Raw genomic sequence first — 24,514 nt, 5'->3', positions numbered from 1 at the left:
ATTTGTGATAGTGGGGTATTTAAATCCCCCACTACAATTGTATTAGTGCTTATTTGGTTTTTCATGTTATTTAATATTTGTTTTATATAGTTGGGGGCATTTGTATTTGGTGCATATATGTTTATGATTGTCAGCTCTTCCTCTTGAATTGTTCCCTTTACAAGGATGTAGTGTCCTTCTTTGTCTCTCTTAATGAGTTTTGGTTTGAAATTTACTTTATCTGAGAATAAGATTGCTACCCCTGCTTTTTTCTGGACTCCTGACGCATGGAGAATTGTTTTCCATCCTTTCACTTTCAGTCTATGGACTTCCTTTTGCACTAGGTGTGTTTCTTGTATACAACATATTGTTGGATTTTGCTTCTTAAGCCATTCTGCCAATCTGTTTCTCTTGATTGGTGAATTGAGGCCATTAACATTGATGGTTACAATTGATATATTTTGACTTATTCTTGTCTGTTTTGATGTTTTTTAAAATGAATTGTTAAAAGGGGCATCAAGTCTTGCCCCCACCCCACCAACCCCAGTACTGGAGATTGAACCCAGCCAGGGCTTTCACACTGAGCTACATTCCCAGCCTTTTTTATTTTTTATTTTTTATTTTTTTTATTTGAGAGAAGGTCTTACTAATTACTAAATTTCTGGGGCTGGTCTCTGACTTTGTGATCCCCCTGCCTTGGCCTCCTAGAGTGCTGGAATTTCAGCCATTTGCCATCATCCCCAACTGATCAAGTCTTGATTCTGGCTTTAGTATTACCTCCACTGTGTCCCACAGTATGTGGCCTGGAAGGCCCCAGGCCGTCCACCAGCATCCCAAAGACAAATGCTTCACTCCTCCACCTCTGACTCTTTGAAGTACCTCCTACAGCCCCAGACAACTGCTCCTGCAAGCTGTGATCAAGCTCCATAGGGCACCATTGTGGCTGAGGCTCTGCTTTTCGTGTTCCCAGCAGTGGACCCAGAAGTCACCTGGAGGAGGAAGCACACATTGCTGCCTCCCTCCTGCAATCTTGGGCCCCACAACAGTGACAGACCCTCAAGCCACCCCTTTCATATCCTTTGAGCTGTGGGATTTAGAATCATAATTTGGGAAAAACAAGGCCAATGTCTATGGAGTCTGCAGTTAAGGAGAGGGCATCATATTTCATAGCCGTGGTTAATAAAACAACAAAAAAGTGATCTATTCAAAGATGGGGTAATTTACACCATGAGCAGTAAAAGGCTGGGTTTCATGGAAATTAAAATGAGGGAGAGGCCACTAGTGGTCCAGGCAGAAGCCACATGAATTTCTAGAAGCAGGCAGGTTTTGGGTGGGTGAGAATTAAAATAAAACCCAATGAGGGGCTGGGGATTTAGCACAATGGCACTGTGCCTGCCTCACAAGCACGAGGTCCTGAGTTCAGTCCCTGGTACCAAAACACAAAACAAAACAGAGCCTGGATGTAAAGAGAAGTGAGAAAAATTCCTTCCCTTCTGTTGGTGGGACATAACCCCCCCACACTTGCCAATATGCTTCCCCAAGAGAGAAAATGTCACGTTTGTCCCCCTGGTAACCAGTGGAATTCTGGCCTTAGCAGGGCCTAAGTCACCATGAGTCTAATGAATGATGATTCAATAAAAGAATGAGTGAAAGAATGACGGGATAATGCCCCATCCCAGTCCATTTCATCAAGAATGGCAGTAAAATGAGGGACAAAGTGGTCTGAGTTATTATAGCATTGTGATGTTGTTTAACTTTGCAAAAACACTTTGTTTAGCTGGGATAAAAGGAGTACTTGGATTAGTAATAAACAAATAAATGAGCAAAGAAATAATGTCTTGCATTTGAAATAATTTACAGCTTACGAAGCTATTATACATGCATTTTTTTTCCATAGAGCCTATAACCCCACTGCAGCACAGGCATGGCAAATACAGCCTTCTCCTTTTGATGAATAATAAAATTGCAATTAAAATAGCTGAAATAGCTACAATCACATTGCTCAAAGTGTCAGAACACAAATTTAAATCTAGGTCTGATTCCCAGTCCTCTTCCTGAAATGTGTTCCTCACTCTCGTTTGCGGGGGGGTATGCTCTGGAAGAAATAATTCTACCCATGTGTTCAGCCTGATCCTTAGGGACTCTTCCTTTTCAATCCAGGTGTCTATGAGTAACACGTGGTCTTGTTTTGTGTGGGTTTTAAATTTTGTACAAATTATGCAACTACATCATGAAATGTGTAACTCAAGTATTCACACGTCTTCTCACACAAGCAGAAACATCCATCTATCACATCTCTTATTAACATCAGAACCTCCCTGTTTTGTCTTTGCCCTTCTTGCTGTTGCCCTCTTCCCCACCGCATGTGGTGTGTGCCTCCTCACTCCTCCAACATTGGCCTTCCTTTCTTGGATATAAGCGTGTTTGCCGGGCCATTTTCGGCTTTACTTGCTTAGTGTCTTGGTTCTCCTCCTCCCTCTTCACTCTTCCCCAGGGCCCTGGAGCTGCTTTCTTTGGAGTTGAGTCTACCCAGTCTTTCTTTCCAGAGCTTTGGCCAGCTGGCTCCAGAAATCTCTCAGTGGCCCATCAGAGACCAGGCTGGCAGCTGTCACCCCCACTGCGGGATTTAGGTAAATTCTGCAGGGAGCCGTCAGCACAAACATTTCATGAGTCAGCTCTGTGTCACCAAATGCTCCCATTTCCTGCAGCTCCCTGTTCCTCCATCATCTTTATCTGCTAACCTATCGGTCTCTGCTCCCTGGATGTGGACCTGCTTTTCCTTCCTTTCCTTTTTCTCCTTCCACTTCCTCCTCCTCCTCTTCTTCTCCTTCCTCTTCTTTCTCTCTTCCTTCTTCTTCCTACTCCTCTTCCTTCTCCTTCCCCTTCTCCTTCACCTTCTTCTTCTTTTCTCTCTCCCTCTCCCCCGACCCCTTAACTCCTGACTTTCCTGGTTTTCCAGGAAGTTTTAATTGCCTTCACATCTCTGCCATCTTCTTCGCTCTGCCCTTGCTATAGAACTTTCCTGAGAGCTTTCTTCCTTTTTGGTCTCTCTTGGTGCTTTCACACTTCAGCCTATCTCCCATTGCTTAGTCTTTTTAAACTGTGTGCCCTTACTGCCCAGCTGTGTGCAGGAGGAACCTTCAGAGAACTTCTGGTGCAAAGACTCCACCTAAGTCCCTGCGGTCCAGAAATGAATTGCTTGGGAAGTAATGACACATGTGAAATATCTAGCATCTGAACGCTTTTCAAGGGGACAGTCCATAGATTTTCATTCCCATTCTATTCTCATACCCTACACTGGTCCAGTCTCCTCACGTTACAGATGGATAAGCAGAGACCTGTAGTAAGTTGATGGATTTGATAGGAGAGCTGAGGCTTGGGGCTTCTGTCATTTGTGCTGGGCCATGCCTGTGTAAACTCTTCTGTCCCTGGAAGCTTTACAAGACACTTTTCCTATCCCCTTGGGCTCTTCCCATTGTATTCTTGTTTTTCCACATGAATACCCACAGCATACACGCAGACATACACTGGGTACTCACTTATGCTTGTATGGCACTCAGGCCCGGCTACGTAATTTTTAGGGCCCAGAGCAAGGGGAAAGTGGGGCCTGGTAGGGGATAAGGAAGTTGATCTTTCCTTCTTTTGAGCATGCTGTATGTCCACAGTGGGCAGGAAAGTTCCCAATGATGGCAACATTGCTGCCAGGCCATGGGTCTCTGGATGAAGGGTGTGTTAGAGGCCCATGGTCAGATGCCCACTGAGCAGGCCATGACACTGCAAGTCTGGGAAAGGATGACACACTTTGCCCCAAGTGAGACATCTTGGTGACCACACTCAACTCCAATCTTGTCTGTACTTGTACCCAAGTAAAGGCAGATTAATAGCGGCGGAACAGGGACCATTAATCCATTGGTCAGAGGGTGGCTGTTCCTGTCAAATGAGAATGGAAGGAGCCCAGGGGTCAGGACTCAGAGTTGGAAGCTGAGAACCTATCTCAGGGAGCTGGTGGAAGGAGACCACCGGTGACCCTGAGCTCCTATGACTGCTCCATCATCCCCTCCAACTTGACTTAGAAACATAAGCAAGAGAAAAGTGTTAAGAACCCCAGGATGGCAGCAGCACAGCATCAACCCCAAGTTTGAAGAACTGTGCGTGAGTCGTGTGTACCCCCTCGATGGCGTGTCATAGTTTTCAATGCACATTGGACCCTTCACCTTATTCTAGCTCCTGCCGGCCCTTATAATTCATCTGATCCTTTAAGATGCAGACTGCAGACACTGAGCATAGCTTACACACAGGAGTCCTGGAACTGTTCAAATAGAGGCTTGCCACTTAGATCACCCCTCTGAGACTCAGTTTCTTAATTTGGCAAAGGAAGCTATTCATCCCTTTGTCAGGATTGCAACAAATAATGAGTGGAATATGTTTTGTGGTACCAGAGACTATCGGCTTCTCCAATAAATGTAAATATCACCAAGACATGGACACATCTGGTTTCCCCCCAAATTTTATTTGTGAACAACTTTCACTTATTTGCACTATTTACATATCATCTGTGCCATTATTAGTCTCATATTTTGGTTTAAATCTATCTACTTTTTTCACACTTAAGTAAGTTTATTTTTAAATTCCTTTATTCTAGTATCACAGATACGTGAACAATATCACTCACTTTAACTAGAAGGTGATCATAAATATAAAATATAGAAAATGACAGTAGTATGAAAGTCTAGCTACATACTTTGCTGAAAGCATAGAACCTGTGCTTTCTCTTTGTTAAAGGAAAAGATTAGCAAGTGTTTAATAATTAGCCCTCAGAGCTTTCTTTTTTCACTTAATCTTCTTCAGGTACATACTTTTCTCAAGCTTACCTTCAGTGTTATTTAATTCCCTGCTACTCTCTGTATCACTTAATATCATCTTTTATGCCACACTTCGCTTGCTATACTTTGGAATATACCAAACATGAGATTAAAAAATGGTAAAGCCAAGATCCACAATACATGTAGCAAAATTGCAATTAAAAACCACACAAACCAGTACCAAATGTTTTCCATAGATATTTGTATTGAAAGAATTCACCTCAGTTCATTGATAGCAATTGCTGCTGAAGAGAGAAAGAGGAAAGAGCTCAAGAATGTGGTCAAAGGAACTTTACTATTTTTATAAGGCTTGCATTATTTTATTCAAAGTGCCTAAATCAAATGGGAAAACATGATAGCTGTTAATTCGGCATAATAAGGATATGGGTATTTAATATCCTTTATGCTCTTATGCATGTTAAATTTTTCTTAAAATGTAAAAGAAAAAAGTTTTGATTAGGCAAAATATTCCCAGAGAAGGTTACTGTGAAAGATCAACATACATTGATAAATAAAAGACTGTATTAGCCTGCTCAGACTGCTATAACAAAGAGAAAAGACTGGGATATATAAATAGCACATTAATTTTCTGTCATTTATAGAGGTCAAAGTACAAGATCCATATGTCAGCAGGCTTGGTACTTTATGAGGCTTCTCTCTGAGGCTTGAAGATGGCTGTCTTCTACATGTGTCTTTGTATTTTTTTCCTTCATAGGAAATGTGTTCAGAAAACACTGAATGCTTAAATTTTTTTAAATTATTACAGTAAAAGACATATTACCATTAATCCCCCTGAAAATACCTCCCTTCACTTTGTTTTTTTGTTTTTGGGGTTTTTTTTTGGGGGGGGGGCTTAAGACAGGGTCTCACTATGTAGTTGAGACTGACCTGGAACTCACTGTGTAGCCCACCTGCCTTCACTTTGATCGCACTTATTTCATTGTTCTTGCCACTTTCTTGAATTGCTTCAAAATTTTTACCTTTCATGGTCATTTTGACTTTGGAGAAGAGCCAGAAGATGCACGGTGCTGGATCTAGTAAGGTGGATTAGGACACACCGTAACGTTTTTGTATGACAGAAATTGCTAGAAATAATTTTAATCAGTTCAGCATATCAAGGCAGCCATAACTAAGAACGTTTACAAAAGAGGACTTCCACAACTGCTCAGAAAATCAGAAGAACAATGGGATGTGAGGGGGAGGATTCTGAGGGAGATTAATGCCAATGTGTCTTTCACGGTAATAACTTTTTTTATTTAAACACCATATTTTTTGTTCACACCTTGTTCATGTCTGTGCCCTGTTTTCTTCTTCTTATAAGACCAATCATTTAGGTTAGAGCCCACTGTAATTACCTCATTTAATTACCTTTTTAAAGATCCTGTTTCTGAGTACAGTCACATTCTGACATACTGGAGGTTAGAACCTTGGGCACACAATTCAGCCCATAACAGGGGCTAAACAATAACCTCTGGTGCTCTACTTCACTACCCAGGAGTCACTTGTCATCTCTTTCTGATTCTGCTGCTCTCTATTCCTCTTTCCAACATCCAAGCAGAGTTTCCTGCCTGCTCCTTCTTGATCTTTCCTGTCTTCAACTCCTGCTTGCTCCAGCCAATGCGCTGAGTCCACCTGACCTTCCCATCCAGTGCAGCCTTTTCTGCTGCCCAAACTCAGTCCTATCTTTGGATCTTCACTCAAGAGCCCACTGATACAGCCTTATGTCAGCGCATGCCCTGCAGATTCTTGCACCTCAAACTGCTTATTCACAGAGACATCCATCCCTCTTCTGAGATCCAGCCACCAAGTGCCCAAGCTTCTCTGTCTTGTCTTGAGATGCATCAGCAATGGGTAGCTGTAGCATTGCTTTGCCCATTTTTGCCTTGCAGTTCTTCTCAGTGTCAGGTCACTAACTGTATAAGTTGACATCTAAGCAGGAAAGCAGACAACTTGCTGAATGCTTAAGTAAGATATATGTACTATGGTGAATTCTTCACATGAAGATGGAGAGTAGAGAAGGCAGGGAAAGAATGCAAGGAGCATGAATCTGCTGGACCCATAAGCAAGAGCCACCTCCTAGAGATGGTGCAGCAATACTATTGGAAAGACTGGTGCTCTGCTCCCCAAACTCTCATCCAAGCTCCAAATTGTGTAGGCCCAAGCTAAGTGGATGAGAAATGACCTTCTATAGTCAAATACTATCTAAGCCATAGCTATTTCTAAACTCTGTTAAGCCCACTGTGGTAGTCAGCTTGCTGTTACTGTGACAAAAGATGAACAAGAGGAAAGATGCATATTTGGCTCGTGGGTTCAGAGGTTTCAGTCCACACTCAGCTGGTTCCATTGCTTTAGGTCTTTGGTAAAGCAGAAGCTCCATGGCAGAAGGGCATGGAGGAAGGAAAGCTGCTCACCTTATGGCAGTTAGAAATCAGAAAGAGTAAGGAAGGGGCCAGGGACAAGATGGACCCTCCAGACCATCCGCTAGTGACCTGCTTCCTCCAACTAAGCCCCACCTCCTAAAGTTTTCACCATCTCCTGACAGTGCCTTGAACTTTGGACTCATTGATGGATTAATCTATTTATGAGATCAGAGCCTTCAGGATCCAATCACCTCCCCAAAGCCCCACCTCTGAACTTTGCTGCATTGGAAATCAAGCCCTCAATGCATTATTCTTTGGGAGACGTTCCATATCCAAACTGTAACCTCAGCAGAGCTCCCAGCCCATGAAAGTATCTCTTGTTACATTGCTTGTTTGGGGGCAATTTGCACAAACAAGCCCTTTTCCTCAGCCAGAAAAACAGAGCCGTGGCCTTGGCCTTGCAATCCGAAACAGACCTAGGGGCAATCATTATACTCAAATGAGTGCTGGAACAAGGGTACCCAGCTGCCTCTGTTTACCCAAAAAGAAAGGATTTTCTGAGATGTGAAACATCTGGTGCTTGAATAGAGCAAATCCTCAACACAGTGGAATGAGCTGGTCATTCTACCTGCTCCTTGGGCTTGTAGCAAGTGCCTCTATCCTCAGAAGGCACCCCAGAGTCCCAGCCCCATCCCTTCTCTCACACCCAGGTCTCTCCCATTCCCCCAGCAGGCTGACACCCTGACCACATCTGCTTGCCTCCCAGTCTCTGAACAAGGCCTACTGAGTTCCTCTATGCCCAGAGCTTCCTTTCTGTGAGAGTAAACACCAACTCTGCTATGGCCTGCCCAGCAAAAACACCACAACTCTTCCAGAAACCTTGGCCCTATGCATCTGAGACATTTTCCAAAATAAATTCAAGATCCAAGGCTCAGTCTGCATCCCTCACGTCTAGGAACATGTTTGACCACAGTGTGAAGCTCTGGTCCTACCCTACTAAACTGATGATGGGATTCCCCCATCTCGCCATCCTTCCTGAGCTCTTGTGCTCCACTCTCTGAATGGGAGCTTCTTGATAAGGACCTTCTCCTTAGCTCTTTTGTTCTGAGGACTGAGTCCAGTTAGTTCAGTCAGTAGAGCACGGAGCTCTTAATCTCAGGGTCATAGGTTCAAGCCTCACGTTGGATGCCAATTATTGGAGACCCCTGCAGTTAGGTTCCAGTCTCCTGCCCAGTATACGATGCAGGCCTGAGAAAAAAAACAAAAAGACAGAACTAACAGAGACAGAAAGCCGGTGACAGGACAGCCAATGCGGGTGCAACAGACAAAGGCGCTGGCCAGCCCAAGCCACTGGTTTTTATTAGTAATCAACTAGGCTAAAGGTAAGCTATGTGCAAAGGCAGAACTATGTGTGAGACTATTCAGTCATGTGGTTTCTATGGAAATCAATGTGAACAAGCCTCATAAAAGACAAGACAAAGCATTCTCAAATTAGGAACAGAGTAGACAAAATATATGATTATAATTAAAACATTGTCCTTCTAGTAAGGTTTCAGTTATGGGAATAGAATTTAGGTGCAAGTTACTCTGACCTTGGCACTTGGGCTTTAGCTGGACTCACACTTCTATAAACCAGCCAATTGTCTGGTTAACTCATTACAGCCTAACCTGCTTATAGCCTTCTTTGGACATAATCAATATTGCCATCTCCCACATTTGGCACAGTCCTTTTCTCATTCTGCTTTGGTCTGGGGCATGGCTCTGTGTACTGGAAAGAGCTGTGAGTGAGTTCTCAGCCTATGTCTGGAAATCTGCCTCTGCCTCTGTTCTTTCTATCATACTGGGAATGTTGTTTCACTTTGCAGAGCCTCAGTTTTTCTCACCTGAATAATGAGGGAGTGTGATAAGCTGAAAAATGTCCCTTTCCCCAAAGATATCCAAGTCCTAATGTCTGGCACCAGCAACTGTTACCTTATTTGAATAAAAAGTTTTTCAGACATGTAATTAAGGATCTTGAGAAGAAGAGATTATCCTAGTGGATTTTAAATGCTGTCACAAATATCCTTATACAGGAAGTAGAGGGAGATCACACATACAGAAGAGGAGGCAGTATGACCACAGAGGCAGAGATTGGCAGGATGTGGCTACAAGGCAAGGAATGCCAACAGCTACCAGTATGTGAAAGAGGCAAGAATCCTTGCCTAGAGCCTCCCAAGGGAGCATGCTTCTATTAAGATAGGCTGGATTGTGTCCTACACCCTGAATTCTGTGTCAAAGACTCTACCGTGGGACCTTAGAATATTGACATACTTAGAAATGAGGCCCCTGAGAGGTGAGTAAGTTACAATGAGTCTACTAAGGTGGTCCCTGATCCAATACGGCTGGTGTCCTCTTTCAGAGAGGCAAAGACACCGGGGTGCACACAACCATCGGAAGGCCACGTGACAGCAAAACAGTGAGGAGGCAGCTGTCTTCAAGCCAAGGAGATAGGTTGCAAGGGAGCGTACCTATGGACACCTTGATCTTGTACTTCCTTGATCTTGTACTGTGAGAAAATATACTTTTGTTTAAGTCACCCTGTCTGTGGCTCTTTGTTATGGCAACCCTAACATATGAATATACCTGCCATCACCACAATTTTGACTGAGTGGAGCCAATTTCAGGCCTCTGGCTTCCAGAATGTGAGAAAATATATTTTGTTTCAGGGTACCAAAATCCTGGCGTTTTGTTATGGAAGCCCTAGAAGCTACGCAGGAGATGACACCTACATCACAGGCTTGTCTTAAGATCAAAGGAAATCACAGGAAGGGTCTGCATGGTTTGGAGTGAATACTGTCTATGTTTTAGAGGCATCTGAATTCCCTTCTCATGTTCATTTCTATGTTTCCTCTTCTGCCCAAGTAGAGGCAAAGTTGTTTTTTTTAAAAAAAGAAAAACTATCCATTTGTGGCTCTTTTGGTGCCATCTTTTGTATTCTTTGGTACCTGTTTCCCATCCTAGTACCCCATCTTTCTTCAATGAGTCCCATCTACCTGGGATCCATGGAGAGTTAACCACTGCTTGTCTGCTTGATTGACTGTCTGGTCTTATCACTTCCTCGAATGAGAGTAGCTAACACTTATGGAGTACTCATCTGTACCAGGCCTTGTGTTAAGGGCTTTACCTAAACAGTTTCATTCAATCCTCTGTGAATGCCTTTAATATGTTCACTGTTAGTATTCTACCTTTATAAGTTGGGAAACTGAGGCACAGAGGGGTAAAAGAATTTTCTCACAGAAGTGACAGAGATATAAAACAGGGCCAGGAAGGGCCAGGGATTTAGCTCAGTTGCTCTGCCACCTGCCTCACAAGCACAAGGATCTGAGTTCGATCTCTGGTACAAAAAAAAAAAAAAAATTCTAATGGGGCCAGAGTGTTAATACCTCAGTCCATCCCTTTATCCGCTGTGAAACCTGAGGATGGAAGGGATCCACATCATTTTAGTTAACTTTAACTTCTCACCATGTGCTTGAGTAGAGTTTTGACTCAGTAAATGGCAGATGGATGGGTGGATGTACAGAAGGATGATAGATGGCACTTTCTGCAAACAAAAGAAATAAGAAGATGCTCTTCAAGACTCTGCTTCATCAGGTTTCTTAGCTTAAATCTATTGCTACTGCAGCTACCATAGTCCCAACCTACCTACCACCCTTGTGGCTCATCCCCACATCACATCCTATTTGCAACCTCTTTGACTGGGGGTAGGGAGATCCTGGGTTTACACAGCAGCCTTGTCCATCTCCCACTTCTCACCTATTCAGAACTGGCCTTGTTCCCGCCATCCAGCAGTTATCCCTCCTCTGTGTGGATAGAAAAGACTGATATTATCAGAAGCCTAATAAGAGGGGTAAATCCAGCAAGATTATGGGAATCATGAGGAACCATGGACACACTAGACATTACAGCTATCCCAACTTACAGAACAGGAAACTTGGGTCTAGAGATGTTAAAATGCTTGCTCAAAGTCTCAGAAAACTGTGTAACTTTGAACTCTCAGCACCGTGTTCTTTCCACGTACTGAATCGCTACGAAAATTACCCGACCCAGAAGAGAGAAGATGGGGCTTCAGGAACTATTTCAATCCTTACTAGCTGTGTGTTGTTAGTTAGACTAAATAAATTCCCTAGGCTAGAGTTCCCGGGTCCAAACAAGAGACAAGACACCTACATAACAGCTTCTTAGACCCTCCAGACCTTGATCACTGAGAGATTTCTGGTAGAGAAATCTAAAAAAAAAAAAAAATTCTAATGGGGCCAGAGTGTTAATACCTCAGTCCATCCCTTTATCCGCTGTGAAACCTGAGGATGGAAGGGATCCACATCATTTTAGTTAACTTTAACTTCTCACCATGTGCTTGAGTAGAGTTTTGACTCAGTAAATGGCAGATGGATGGGTGGATGTACAGAAGGATGATAGATGGCACTTTCTGCAAACAAAAGAAATAAGAAGATGCTCTTCAAGACTCTGCTTCATCAGGTTTCTTAGCTTAAATCTATTGCTACTGCAGCTACCATAGTCCCAACCTACCTACCACCCTTGTGGCTCATCCCCACATCACATCCTATTTGCAACCTCTTTGACTGGGGGTAGGGAGATCCTGGGTTTACACAGCAGCCTTGTCCATCTCCCACTTCTCACCTATTCAGAACTGGCCTTGTTCCCGCCATCCAGCAGTTATCCCTCCTCTGTGTGGATAGAAAAGACTGATATTATCAGAAGCCTAATAAGAGGGGTAAATCCAGCAAGATTATGGGAATCATGAGGAACCATGGACACACTAGACATTACAGCTATCCCAACTTACAGAACAGGAAACTTGGGTCTAGAGATGTTAAAATGCTTGCTCAAAGTCTCAGAAAACTGTGTAACTTTGAACTCTCAGCACCGTGTTCTTTCCACGTACTGAATCGCTACGAAAATTACCCGACCCAGAAGAGAGAAGATGGGGCTTCAGGAACTATTTCAATCCTTACTAGCTGTGTGTTGTTAGTTAGACTAAATAAATTCCCTAGGCTAGAGTTCCCGGGTCCAAACAAGAGACAAGACACCTACATAACAGCTTCTTAGACCCTCCAGACCTTGATCACTGAGAGATTTCTGGTAGAGAAATCTGATCCAGAACATATATTTCAGTAATTGACAAGTGCAGACTTTGCCTTGTCTCATGGTACTTGTGAGTTTGGGTCCTGTGTGGGAAGAGGATGGTTCTCTATTAGTAGTAATGGAGGTCTCAAAACTTTTGTTCTGCATCAGGGATAGCTGACCTGCCTCCAGATGCAAACTGGAAAAATGAAGAGCAGCTAACTTGAGCCTCTGGCCCCCATCCCTGAGTAAAAGTCCATGACATTTATCCCTCCCTTTTGACAGATGTGCATTTATCCCTCCCTTTTGACAGATGCCTAATCACCATGGAAAATAATATTTTCTCTAAACTATATATTTCATAATTTCATCCCTACCAGAAATATGCTTCCATGTGCCTTTTCTTTCAAATATTTTTAAACACATTTAACAGAAAGAAACAATAATGATTGAAGTTGAGATCTGTAGTTACGTTTTCATAAAACATAAAACAGGCCATCCCTGAGTCATCATCCCAAGCTCACAGAGCATTCTAAACTGGTACTATTGACATTTTGGGCCAGATGATTCTTTGTTTTGGGGGCTATCTGTGTATTGGATGTTTGGTAATATCCCTGGCTTCTTCCCAGTAGATGCGAGTAGTACCTTTCCTCCAAATCATGACAATATCAAATGCTGAAGCATTGATAAGGGTCCCCTTGGGAACAAAATTACTTCTGGTTGAAAACCACTGTCTAAAAGGGAGCATAGGACTTTGGGGATTCTCTTTGCCCTTCACTCAGCTGAAATCAAGGACTTTATAAAATTCCCTTTAACAATGCTGACTGATACATTAAATGAAGGAATAAGGTATAGATGAGCTTAAATTTAAAGGAAAAAATATATTATGTACCTCAAGCACACAACATGTACACATCTTAAGACCATTTGCAAAGTTGATTTTGGAACATCATGCACAGTGAATGTTTCCTAATGTTGCAATATTTGGCTCCGCTTGCATGGTGACAATGCAGAGTGGATCAGCTGCGACTGTGACTTTGTGTACTCTTCAAAAATGGCTGCTCTCCCAGATATGTTCCCCCTCCAATGAGGTGTTTTCTGCTATTCAATTTTTCTTCAAGAAAAAAAAAATGTTTCCACTGTAGAAATTCCTCACCAACTTGTTAAAATTTATGAAAACTCTTTGGAATCTATATTGGGCATTAAAATGGTGTGGAAAGTTTGGAGACAAGTGGGAAGGAGCTGGCCTCACTCTAGGCAGAAATCACTTCTCCACATTGGAAGCAGATAATTGCTAAGAGCAGCTGATTCAGTGAGAAGAGACTTAGACGAGAGGCCAAGAGTCCTGTGTAATTGTCCTGGACCCTTGTGACTCCAACATCCTAACACCTGGCAATTGCCTGATGTGGTAGGTTGCTAGGACAATAATGAACCACCCCTCCTTGTGTCCATCTCCCTCTGCAGAGAGGTGGAGTTTTCTTTCCCATCACTAGAACCTGGGCTGGACTTTGTGATTTGTTTTGGCCAAGAGGCAGCCCACTGCCTCTCTGGACTCTTTTTTTGTTCAGGGGCTTTGCATGTTTTGCTTTCATTCTCTTGCTATGTGGATAGGGTGTGATATAGCCTCCTAAAGAAAAAAGAATACATGGAGAGTGAGGCCCCACCTGCTACACTGAGGCAGCCAAGGCCAGAGCTCCACCAACCTGCCTGCTACATTATGCTATGTGGGAAAGCCAGGAGAGAGCAACAGAGGAGCAGCCCAGTGAGCCCTCTGTGAAAACTGACAAATGGTGCTTGTTTTAAGCCACTAATTTTTGGGATACTTTGTTACACAGCGATAGGTAAGCAAGCAAATCTTGTTCAAAGACTATTTTTAAGGAATACCTTGCAAGCCAGGCATAGTGGTGCATGCTTGTTATCTCAGCACCCAAGAAGCTGAGGCAGAAGGATCGCAGTGAGTTCCAGGCCAGATTGGGCTACAGAATGAGTTCAAGGTTAGGTCAAACTACCCAGCGAGGCTCTATCTCAAAAACTAAAAAGAGAAGATCGAGGAAAGGAGGAGGAGGAGAAAGGGAAAGTACCTTGTAAATAACCTTCTTTATGTTACGGCAAGACACTCCCTTCCTTTCTACGCGGTTGATTCCTCTTCTCTCATACTAGAACAAGTTCTTCCTTCTTTTCTTTTTTTAGAACAGATTTCTGAGCTTTTTTTTTCCATTTAAAGAGCAGAAATGGGCCAGCAAAATGAACAGACATTTCACAGAGGAAGAAGTACAAATGACCAACGAAAACATGAAAAAATGTTCAACATCTCTCACCATTAGAGAAATTCAAATTAAAAGAACACTAGGATTCCATCTCATACCAGAATGAATAACAATTATCAAGAAGTCAAACTATAACAAATGCTGATATGGCAGCTATGAAAAAAGGAGCCCTCCTATATTGCTGGCGGGGATGTAAACTAGTACAATCACTGTGGAAATCAGTATGGATATGCATTGAAGCACTAAAATTTTTTAAAGAATTAAAATTAGAAATTCCACACAACCCAGCTATTCTCCTCCTAGGTATTTTCCCCAAAAAGCTAAAGACATCATACTACTAGTATGCATCAATACAAGCATACCAGTGTTTATAACAGCACAATTCATAACAGCTAAATCCTGGAAGCAGCCTGTGTATCCATCAACATATGACTGGATAAAGAAAACATGGTATCCATACATAATTGAATACTACTTGGTTATAAAGAAAGACAAATTCAAGACATTTGTAGGAAAATTGCACCTGGAAAATAGAACGTTAAGTGAAATGAATCAGACACACAAACTTAAATACCATATAGAATCTCTCATTTGAGTAAAGCAAATTACCCCCCGCCAAAAAAAAGCACAAAGAGAAAAAGGGATAAATCTCTTGCAGACAGAAGGTATCCCAGAGATGGAGGACAAGAAGAAAGGGAGAGAGGAAGGGGAAATAAGTAGAATAAAGATATGTCATGTACAGGAACTTAATAACCTCAGTGAATGTAAAAATTATATGTCACAACATAAGATAAGACTAGCTAATATCAACAGCGCAAAAATGAGAAAAGGAGATTTAGAAGAGAAGGGAGGGAGGTACCATGGATGACAGAGAGAAAGAGAAGGGGATTTAAAAAAGAATCAAGGAGTATTATGTACATGTACTCTCTCCACAAGGTGCTCGTAAACTGTTCAGTAAACATGAAATAATAAAATAAAAGAGCAGTGTCTTTATATTATGTTCATTTGTTCTCTTCTTCCATTGTTGGATCTGAGTCCTGTGGGATAAAGTCACCTTAAGCCTCTAGTTGGGTGGGGCCACGGCTAATGAAAAGACACAGCTCTCATTTTAGCAAAAATATAAACTAGGCTGCTAAGAAAAATACCTTCAGGAAGGAAAGTGTCTTTCCTGACTGCACAGTTAACAACAAAAACTGTAGTTGGGAAGAATGTTGCCTATAATCTTCTTGTCACTAAGAAATTGATTCTACTTTATGTTTTTTTTCTGAATGTCCCCTTTCCTGCTCTTTTTTTTATCCCTGATATCCATTCTATAGAGTTTAAAATATAATTATTCTAACACCTCAATTTTCTAACCATCATCAAAAAACAAAACAAAACAAACAAACAAACAAAAAAACAGAATAAAGGCCATGAAGACTTTCTGAGGAGCTGGTGAACTGATCCCTCTTCAGTCAGAGACAGCGAGTAGGGGGCTAGCATAACTTTGACCTAGTTCTGGATTGTTTTACTTTTTCTCATAGGGTTTTAAAGAACTCATCTGCAGAAATCAGAGGGAGGCATTATTTTATGGAAAATGCAATCTCCCATTTTAAAGATGCTTGGAAGGGCTGAACACAAGAAGGCAAATCCTATTGAGCTGTTATCTGAACACAGTGGTCTGGCCATTGAGGACATTGATGTATAACTTCCTGTCATAAACAACTGACAGGCTCACACTGCCTCACTGCTACTGATTTGGGAATCAACTGAACTTGTTGATATCCTTTCTGGACAGAGAAGTTAGCATCAGTGAAGGCACTGGGATTGGGTAGGTGCTCATCCACTCTCTCATCTATCGTACACACAATCCCGTCAATCTTCCACTCAGGACTGCACCTTGCAGTTCTTTCATGTAGGCAATTCCAGCAGAAAAAAGGCCTTCAAAAGAACATCAGACTTTTTAAAAACAACACTACAGGGTTGTCGTGCTGTCATCTTTTCAGGAGTAAACAGCTGACAACAGATAACATCTGACCTAATAAATTCGCACATTAAAGTATATTGTTTTATATTATGTGAATTAGAATATGGAAGTTTCAACCTATTGATGATACAAGAGTTAGAACAACTGAATATACATATCACTCTCCCTTTCTCTCTCAACATTGGGATGTTCCTTTTGGCAATCATGTTACTTGTATGCCTAGCCAAGAAAACAACTGGCTGTGAAATTTCTCCACGACATTAGCTTTGGTTCTTGTCACCTGCTACACAGGGCATGTAAACCTTCTTTCACACAGTGTAAACTTCTAACACCACCAATATTAGTTAGAACAGTGTTTGTAGCCAAGAGAAAGCTATTATGTGATAAGTTCTTACTCCTATTTCTTGATATCATGCACACACACACACACACACACAAACGTGCAAGCATGTACACCCCTAGTCTTCTCCAAGTTCAGTTTTGGATATGTGGAGATATCTGTTACTTGTCCAAATAAAGATGTTTAGTAGGAAGTAGAATAAACAAATCAAGAGTCCTGGAGAGAGGACTGAACTAGGGGGGAAAATTGAGAGAAGAATCACTGGCACCAACTAATTGTCCAATACAGTAGGACAGCATGGTGAAGTAGTGAGAAGACTGTGTGCTAAAGCTGGACTCTGCTGCAGTACACCTGGTAACCATGAACCTCCTTATTTGTAGAATAAACTGGTTGCATGAAGTCAACTCTAAGGCTCCTTCCAGCTAACACATGTTTCTGACTTAAGAATTGCAAATGCTAAAGTGCTCCTTACCCTCAAGGAATTTACTACCCTTTGGGGATAGGCAGGTCGATAAGCCAATGAATCATAGAAACACAAAGACAACACAGCAGCAGCTATATTCATCCTTATATTCACTGCAGCCTACTATTCATCCAGCAGTGGGAATAACCATTATTCACTAGTCAGGAAACATCCTGGAAGCATGGGAAGCTTTGAGTGTGGGGTCACCAGATCCAAAAAACTCTTGGGTAAATCTCATTCTCAGCCTTACATGGGACTATTTGCCTTGCAGTTCTAATAATTTGTAGTTCTAGTCACTCTCCAGTGGTCAGTGTTTGGTTTGCCAGACAAAGAGGTAGAATCACATGATTTCTAAGTTTACATAGACTTGTGTAACTCAAATATTTTTAATCTATAGTGACCTACAAGCTAGCAAGAACTTCAGGACTGGTTTTATGGTTTTTGGGTATTCTGGTGACCTCAACAGTTTTTGGAATGGTAGAGGTTCTGGGGCTCTGAACAATTTCCCTTCTGAGGTGCCGTTCAGTCTATCCTGGGAAAGGAGCTACACAATTGTCTTTCCACCAGGGTGATTTGGGTAGACTTCCAGATATGCAAGCATTGCCATGTGAATATGAGTCAGAAAGCAAGAGTTGAGCGGTGTACTCAATTCTGAACCCAGGGACTGATCTGGGTCCCTAACAGGTGCAACTGAACTGGAAGTCTAGTTATTTTGGCTATTGAAAAAATTATACCTAACTTGTTGAGAAGCTGAACTTGAAAAACATTAATAATAATCACAATAATAGCAACTATTTATTGAATGTTTGTAATATGCTTGATACTATGCTCAGCACCAACAAGGAGTCATGTATAGTCTAAGTAATTTGATTTAAGTACTCCTGCTAATAAGTGCCCAGTCTGGATCTGAGAATGAGATTCAGTCTTGTTAGTCCCTGAGATCCCTAAGTAACTATGCTGATGTGCTCTCAGAGCCCCTCATGGACTTTGGGAGAAGATTTTGCTCATCATGTCTGCATCTGTGGGAATGCTCAGTAGGAGCACAATGTTCTTGCTTAAAAGACTTTTGGGATAAAGTTTGCATATTTTTCGTACTCATTACCCCATCTTTGGCTGCATTAATGGCTTAGCCAGCACTCTCCCCAATCCTTGGAGGTCTCTGGACCACATGAATATGTCCAGTTTACAAACTCACTGGAGTTACATTCTCAAGCCATTTAATCTGCTTTCCTAAATTCTTTGGGAAACAGTACAAGGGGGAGACATTAAGGTGGTCTGAAGGTTAAAGACCAGGCAGAGATTGTGTAACTCAAGTACTTCGAATAAAAAAAATAATGTGACACACAAGCTATTTATGCTACCCCTGGGATCTTTCAAAACCCAACTGTAATACAGTGCCCTGATTATCCTGATATGGAAATTATGAATTGGGCTTGGAAATCAGCTAGACCTGGATTTTAATCAGTTCTGATGCCTTGCCCAAGTCAACTCCTTTTTCTGAGCCTCAGCTCCTTCATCTATGCTAGGAGATAGAAATAAGTCAATTCAAGGTTGTATTCAGTACTCCTGGACATCATACATCCACAGGGTTCAGCCAAGTAAGTGTTCCAGATGGACAATACTATTTGTAGTATGTTTTCATTGGCTGGAAGCCTAGTTCCTTACATCTGCCATGCTGGGCAAAGTGGTGCCATGCCCTTTCTGATAGTTTCAAAAGCCTGCCTGCTTCCAGAACCCTGTTTTTGTTGTTGTGTCCCTTTCCATTTCATGAAGAGAAGTAAATCAAGTAACCTTGAACAAAAGCATGATTAACTGAGCACTATTAACTAAGCATTGCCTATGTGCAAAACAAAACACCAAATTAAGCATGAGGGGATTGTGTTCTGTGGAGAAGGGCATCGAGTTGTAGAAATAAGATCAAGACTAATCTATAAGAGTATGAGATAGCATGTAACTAAGTAAGGTACTATCATAAAGGATAACTGCTAAAGTTGCCTTCAATGTTCAGCCAATGGTTCATCCACCCAAGTTACTGACAGAGTATTACCAGAGGCCCTGGAACCTATAAGATCTTTACTTGGTTATGAACACAAACAACCTGCTAGCCCTCTGGGGTGGTACTATTGCATGTGTAGTGGCAACGATTTGTGTGTGGGCTGCTGTTCTATTTCCAGAGGGCAGAGCTCATGTTTGGGCTTGTAGGGTGTTTCCCACTCAATAAACAAAAAAGTGGCCCTAACATAGCTGGGGCCAAGCCCAAAGAGAAAGAGCACTGACCTAGTGGTCAGTAGGCCTGGGTCCTAATTCCATCATGACTATCTCCTGCCCTGACCTTCTGTAAGTCTTTTTCCCTTCTAGTTATAAAATAAGGAGAGTGGGTTGGACAGAGTTTTGAGACTGTGTTCCATGGTACCCAAGGGTCTCTGGAAATTCTGGAGCTCAAGAGCACCAATGAATCATAAGAACAAGTAAGTGGTTGGTAGGAATCAGGGTTATCTCTCTCCATCTTCCCTTGCCTTCAGCCAGAACAGCCTGCTTACATTTTTTTACATACCGGAGTTCTTCAGTAGCTTTCTTGGAGACATCACCAACTTGCTCCCCTTCATAGCATGCTTTTACACATAGGTTGAAAGAGTCCCAGAGGTAAACTAGTGAATAGTAAAAATAGATGATACTAAAGCCATTCTGTGTCTCCTTCCCTCTGTCTCTCCCCCAACCCCCAGGGTCTATGACAAGCTTATGCTCCACCCCCACACCCTCAAAGTCTCTTTTCTTATAATGCCAACAATAATTTGGTTTTCTAAGGAGAACTCACTCCCCATATTTTCAAGGTTTGGTATAAATTATGATTCCTAAATTCTAAAAAGAGCAATGTAAGGACAGGGCAGAGAGTAAAGACTGAGTTCCACCCATGCCAACACACATCTAAGTATTAGCTCTGAAAAAGACCATGTAAAGTCTGGGCAGTGCCCAAAGGAGACACTGACAGGTGGTTAGATCGTTGATGACTTTATTCACTGTTGACAAAGAAGGGAGTTGGAACCCAGAAAAAGGGGCCATGGGTCACTCTAAGGACTCTCTAGAGTGGTTGCTACTCTCTCCATTATTGGCTTCTTAACCACTTGCCCAGAAGACAATATGACAAGCAACTAAGGCTTTTTGTCCTTTTTTCGATTAACAGATTTTATTTTTTCACAGAAAAATTAAGCAGAAAGTACAGACAGTCCCATATACTCCCTCTCTACTTTTGTCTCTACCATTAATGAGCCAATATAGGCATATTATTATAAACTAAAGTCCATAGTTCACTTTTGTGCCTTTTTTAAAAAATTAAGCAAACTAGCCAGGGATTTAGCTCAATGGTTCTGCCGCCTGCCTGCCTCGAAAGTGCAAGGTCCCAAGTTCAATTCCTGGTACCAAAATAAATAAATAATAAATAAATATAATTTTTTTAAAAAAAGCAGACTTTTATTGAAGCTTAAGTTGTGATACACAGGCTCTCACTAAGCTGCCGTGGTTGTCCTTGAACTTGCAATTTTCCTGCTTCAGACTCCCAAGCAGCTGGGATTACAGGTACTATATGTGCCATTGCACACAACTCACCATTAGAATTTTAAAATATATTAGGGACAAAAAAATCAGACCTCAAACTAACAAATGTCATTGAATCTATAAGCACAAAATGCATTTGACATTGGTCCTCACAACAGAACTCTTCAAAAACCCTAGGTGCTATGTTAATTACAGGACCAAACTGGTCACACTGACAGAAAATTTTATTGAGGAAACTTCTGATCAACAATATGCTTAAATAAAAGGTAAAACCATGTCCAATCACTTGGTTCCAAACCAAATAGATTTGGTTAAAGACACTTTTTTTTAAGTGTTTCATTTATAAATACGGAAAAAAAATAAAACATCAGTCCAGAGGTTTGTGAAAAATAGTGTTGTGAGAACAAAAAATACAAAATTTAGTCAATCTTGCTGTTCTCTCATTTGCTTGAATCCCACAATATTTGCAAATACAGCTTTTAGAATGCCAAGCCTTGAAAGCCTATTTTTCTAGTCATTTCTCATGAATATTCTGGAATTTTGCATGGCATTTTATTTATTCATTCATTCCTCTATTCTGCCTCTTAATGTGTATCTAATTTATCTAAACTGTTCTCATTCTGGGTAATTATTCATTTCATCCTGCAAATGCTGTGGTGAAAGCATGACCATAGTCAGAGGGACAGAAGAAGTCAGAACACTCACATACCTCAGAAAGACATAAGATGGAAAAACTATTGGTTCTAAGTTGAACCAAAGGTATGAAGTATACTATTAATGGAAATTAGAAGAAATGGCTAAAGTATATTAAACAAATGATCCAAGCCGACTCAACTTATTCAATCCAGTACACTTTTTATCCTAAACTTCCTTATTACTCAACCTAATAATTTTTAAAAATCCTTTTTATACTATTACTTAGCAAGTTAGTAAGGTATGAAACTCATAAGAATTTAATTTCCTTTGTTGAAGAGCACATGGCTTCCACATAAGCCAGTATACCCTAATCTTAGCCTACAGCTCTCTATGGGTCCTTCCTGCTATGCAGTACCGGAGAAGTTTACTTTTATTGTAATCTTCCAAAAGAGCCCATGACGAATTACCACACCCTTAGAAGAAAATTTTTAAAAAATAAATTAAGAAAGAGAATTAAACCTAGGGATGATCTCCTGCATTTGTATCTGGAGTATAGGATCAGAATATAAAATTACAGTATAACAGTGTATTGATTTATTGGAAGGATGTAGTCACTATAATGAGAGAAGAAAGTAATTAAAGGACTGCAAATGCAGGAACAGTGTTTTAATAATGATGTATTACATAATTGTAATCACTTTCTTAAGCAGATTCAACTTGTTGAGGAAAAATTTTAGTTGCTGCTGCAAATACCATCTGTGTGAAGCCAAAATTGGTTTCAGTAGCTGAAAGTGAAGTTCAGTGGTCCTCACAACAGAGCTCTTCAAAACATTAGGTGAGATGTTTATTACAGAATCAAACTGGTCACACTGATTGAAAGTTTCATTGAGGAAACTTCTTTTTTTTTAATTGAGAAAACTTCTGATCAATGACATGCTTAAATAAAAGACAAAACCAAAGTGTTTGCCCAACATTTGTAAGTCCCTGAGTCTGATCCCCAGAAATGAACAAATAAAATTTGAAGCCACCTTTGAGAAAAACAAAAATAGAGAATACATTTTAAGAAATAGAGGTATCTGAATATAAGATTCTGGCAGAAATTTAATAGAACAGTCCAGATGGTTAGGCTGAGGTCAATACTTAATGTAAACAAAAGCCTTGTCTGTGGGGAATTTTAGATGATGCCTGGAGAAATAGTACACTGTTCATAAAACAAATGGAACAGTTTGCATAAGTGTTATAAAGTTTCACAAGGTAAAAGGTTTTCTTTTGTGTGTGTGTACTTCAATTTCACAATAAGAATGGCATAACGTACTGTGTTAGCTTTCTCTCACTATAACAAATATCTGAGATAATAAAAGAAAAGGTTCATTTTGGCATTGCTTTGGGCCTAGGATAGCACATCATGGTGGAAGCCATGTGGTTAAACAAAACCGTTTGCCTCAGGAACAGGAAGTGAAAAGAAAAAGGAAGAGGGACAGTTGGGGTCCCCTTCAAGAGCATGACCCCAATGACCTAAAGATAGCCCCACTACACCCACCTCTTAAACTTTCCACCACCTCCCCAGAGTACTATGCTGGGGACTAGCCTTTCCAATATAGACCTTTGGAAAGCACTTAGCATACCAGCTATAGCAAATACTTAAACATAGAAGAGCACTCATGCAAGATATCTAAATCCTTGATATAATAATGTGTTTAATTCAGAATGATTACACTATCATTACATGCTCTCTTTTCATCAGTACAGCTTTCTGCAGCTACAAAGTGGTGGTTATGTAAAGCAAGGACTCCAACATCAACATCTAGAGAGTAGTCACTACCTTCCATGTGTGTTCTATTCTTGTTGTTGTTGTTGTTGTTGTTGTTGTTGTTTTCTTCATTTTTCTTAATCAGCACTGCTTTCATTTCTGCTGCTTAGCAAGATTAGTAAAAGTAGAATTGTAATTATTGAATATACTCCTCTGACAATCAGGCACTTTAAAACCTTTAATCTTTTGGGGTGAAGAAAGCCCCACTGAGGGACATTTACAACTATGATTAACAAAATGGCCATCAATTGAAGACTTCAATTTTCCTTATCAAGTCATCACAGAAGTGATTTAAGCTTGTTTCAAAGCTGTTTTAAAAATTCTGGTTCTGGGGTGACATCCAACACATTCCATCTGATTTCATTCCATTGTCAAATACCCATGGAGATTGAACACTATAGCGTCAATGGCAGAATTTGGCATCAGATCATGAATTCCATTCTCATGAGTGCATCTTCTCAGTAACATCATTTTTTCATGTAGAATTGGATCATAACTGCTGGTTCAACCTCACTCATCAGAATTTCCAAGGCTTGATCCGGCTGACCCATTACCAGACACTTTGGGAAATCCAGAGTATACAAGTATCAACAGTCAGAATTCCTATGTCCCATACAATACACTGTTCCATCTGGGAAAACTGCATTAGGAAACCTTATTTCTTCCCAGAATTTCCAGTGTGGGAATCATTTGTAAGAAGGCTTCATAAAATGCTCATGAGAATAAAAGAAGCACTGTGTGGAGTCAAAGCCCCTGTAATCCCCAGCAAGCCTCACCAGGAGAACTGCTCTCAAAAAGAGGTGGGACCATGGGTCTTCACATGGGTCTTCAGAACAGAAGGTCTCTGGAGGAGGCACACTGAGCATCCTTCAAAAGTACTTCCCACTAATACCTTGGGAGAGTATGAAGATCCCTGGGATTACTGCCAAGAAAACCAAACCTCCAGCAGATTCTTTTTTTTTTTTTTTTTCTTTTTGGCACCGGGGATCGAACTTGGGTCCTTGTGCTTGCAAGGCAGTCAGTGGAACCACTGAGCTAAATATCCAGCCCTCCAGCAGATTCTTGATCCCTTTGAGAAAAAAAAAAAAACTTTTTTACGGCTTCCATTATGTGGAGGCGAGGAAATAACCAACAGCCACAGAAAATCAACCAAATTAA

General features: G+C 41.2%; 1 pseudogene; it reads right to left on the bottom strand.

Annotated features, from left to right (window-relative positions):
- Positions 1–23,321: 23,321 nt before the first annotated feature.
- Positions 23,322–24,222, bottom strand: LOC104853808 (annotated as a pseudogene).
- Positions 24,223–24,514: the final 292 nt, after the last annotated feature.

The sequence above is a fragment of the Fukomys damarensis genome, unplaced genomic scaffold (assembly GCF_012274545.1).
Source record: "Fukomys damarensis isolate Sample0158 unplaced genomic scaffold, DMR_v1.0_HiC HiC_scaffold_16, whole genome shotgun sequence".
Classification (NCBI taxonomy): domain Eukaryota; kingdom Metazoa; phylum Chordata; class Mammalia; order Rodentia; family Bathyergidae; genus Fukomys; species Fukomys damarensis.
The sequence above is the reverse complement of the archived record's forward strand: the minus strand, read 5'-3'. Positions and strand labels throughout refer to the sequence as shown.